Here is a 2,619-nt window from a genome sequence, read left to right as displayed (position 1 = left end):
GGCAGTTCTGCTCTGTCCTACAGGGTGCCTATGAGTTGGAATAGACCTGAAGGTAATGAGTTTTTTTTTTTAGCATTTTTTCTCCAGTTAAGCATTGTCAATTACATTACATTATATGTATCCACTTGTCAGAACTTTATGCAGGTATTAAGAATGAAGGCTATGAAAACTATGGAATAACGTGTAAAGATGCTTATAATGTACTAAGAAGAAAAGGATACTATAAAACTGAATTTGTGCTTAAATATAAAATAATCTTGAGAGTTATTTAGAAGATACCAGGAAAAATGCTTATGGAGACTGAGTTAGTGTTATGGAATTATTTAGTGATTTTTTTAATCTAATTTTTAATAGTTTTAAAAACGGTTTTATTACTTTTATATATAATATAGATAGAGTCCTGGTGGTGCTGTGGTTAAGAACTTGGCTGGTTACCAAAAGATTGGCAGTTCTGCTAACCAAAAGGTGAGCAGTTCAAATCCACCAGCCTCTCCTTGGAAACCCTGTGTGGCATTTCTACCCTGTCCTACAGGGTTGCTATGAGTTATATTACATATATATATATATATATACACACACACACACACACAGATATATATAAAAGCCTACATAATTCAGAAAAGTAAAATGTGTGATTTTTTTTTTTTTTTTTGAAATGCTCATGACTTTGAATCAAATTGAACACATCAAGAATATTTTGCCGCCTGGCCACAAAGCCCTGCTCGGCTTCTTTTCCTGTCCGGCCTCCCACCCTGCGCGGCCCTGTCTCCTCTCGCCCTGTGGTATCTGCTTGCTGCCGCCGCCACCTCCTCTCTACCCAACCCGCCAGCCCGCCTGCTGCAGTGTTGTGGGGTTTATGTGGGCGCTGAAGAACCGAGACCTGCATGAGGTGAAAGACTGTGGCCAAGGGAGAAGATGTCAGCCGATCCCTAGAAGGTGGGAGGACACCTTTTCATTATGCAGCAGATTGTGGGCAGCTTGAAATCCTGGAGTTTCTGGTACTGAAGGGACGGATACTAACGCTGCAGATAAGCATCCTATCACCCCTCTCCTATTTGCTGGCTATGAGGACCACGTTTCCTGTATGAAGCTGCTTCTGTCAAAGGGTGCTGTTAAGACTGCCAAAGGCCCAGAGCGACCAACTGCACTTGAAACCACTGACAACCAGGCCATGAAAGCACTGATCCGGTGATGGGCAGTGGACCCTGATCCTGAAGGATAACTCTCCTGTGGCCTCACGTTGCTGCCTGTCTGCCTGTCACTCTCTATCTGCCAGCTTCTTCAGCTAAATACTTGAGGAATGCTGAGGGGAGAGAGAAATTTATAACCAATCAGACTACCAGGAAAGGAAAGGTTTTGGAGGAGGGAAAAAAATACGATTAGGCTTTTGCCAGGATTCCTGATCATCAAGTCTGCTTCTCTTCCATCTTTGGTAAAATCCACAGCGTATACCCAAGGGCGAGCAAAGACAAAAGAAACCATTCACACTTGACCCTGTCAGCTCCCTAGCTAATTTGTGAACTAGATTGTGTGGGAAATCTGATTTTACAAAAGCCAGCCACACATATTTGTATCAGTGGGGTAAGATTTACTAGTTGGACAAATTGAACCCCATCCATTCAAAAATAATGCTTGTTACCAGGTTTTCCGGAGTGATTGATGAACTTCTCTGAACATATGCCAACTGACCTACACAATGTGTTCTTGTTACTTTTTAAAAATGATGTGTTACGTAAAGTGTGACACCTCAAATTATGTTCTGTGATCTTAGAATACAGTGCCCCCAAATTGTGTTCTTGTGACCTGCTGAAAACATTTGTTCGCTTTTCCAGATGTTTATTTCATAAGCAGTACAACTAATTAAAACATACACTTCTAGATTCTTTTGACTTGCCATCCATATATAAGCTTACGAAAAATATTAGGGTTTTTCCTTGGCCAAGTCATGCAATAATTGGATGTACCTCCAATTTTTAAAAAGGGGTAAAGGTGGGATAAGGGCTTGTATTCATTCTATAGCAGGGTTAAATGATTACCGAAAATGGTCAGCCTAGATAATAACAAATCTTATTGATCAGTTGCTGATTGGCTGCTAGGTGTGTGGGTTTGTGTGTATTTTTCACCAGGAACTCTTTTTTTACCCTGTGGCTTTTTCACTCACAACTAGCCTAACCTTATAATTTTCCTCATTTCAAGAAATCAGTCACAAAATGGCAGTTTAAATGCTCTCATGTATTTGGCTAATTCTGTTGTCTTAGTGGAGTCGATTAGAGTTGGTTTAAAGGGCAGTACTCAGGACTTCCTTACATCATGAACCACCCCATGGAGAGCGGAGGGGACTCTCTCTGTCTAGAATACCAGCACAGTGCAACAAAGGGTTTGGGTATCTTTGTATTCACCTCTTGTAATAATGCAATCTAAATGGCTTGACTTTTACCCTATACACAGCTTCTACCTTTATTTTTGAAGCGTTCTGTTATAGCTGGCTACAGTCATTGCTAAACCTGGTTTGCTTCCTACTGCCCTTGTAGTATGTACACCATGGCTCTCTGTACAGTTTATCCTGATGTTTCTTGTAATACACTAGAGGCTATTTCGCCTTCCTTCTTTCTCAGCCAT

The 2,619-nt window shown here is 40.9% G+C and overlaps 1 pseudogene; it reads left to right on the top strand.

Moving 5' to 3' along the window:
• The first annotated feature begins 661 nt into the window (after positions 1-661).
• Positions 662-1,192, top strand: LOC126081580 (myotrophin-like; annotated as a pseudogene).
• Positions 1,193-2,619: the final 1,427 nt, after the last annotated feature.

This window comes from Elephas maximus, chromosome 8 (genome assembly GCF_024166365.1).
Source record: "Elephas maximus indicus isolate mEleMax1 chromosome 8, mEleMax1 primary haplotype, whole genome shotgun sequence".
NCBI lineage: Eukaryota > Metazoa > Chordata > Mammalia > Proboscidea > Elephantidae > Elephas > Elephas maximus.
Note: the sequence above shows the minus strand (reverse complement) of the source record. Positions and strands in the feature narration are given on the sequence as shown.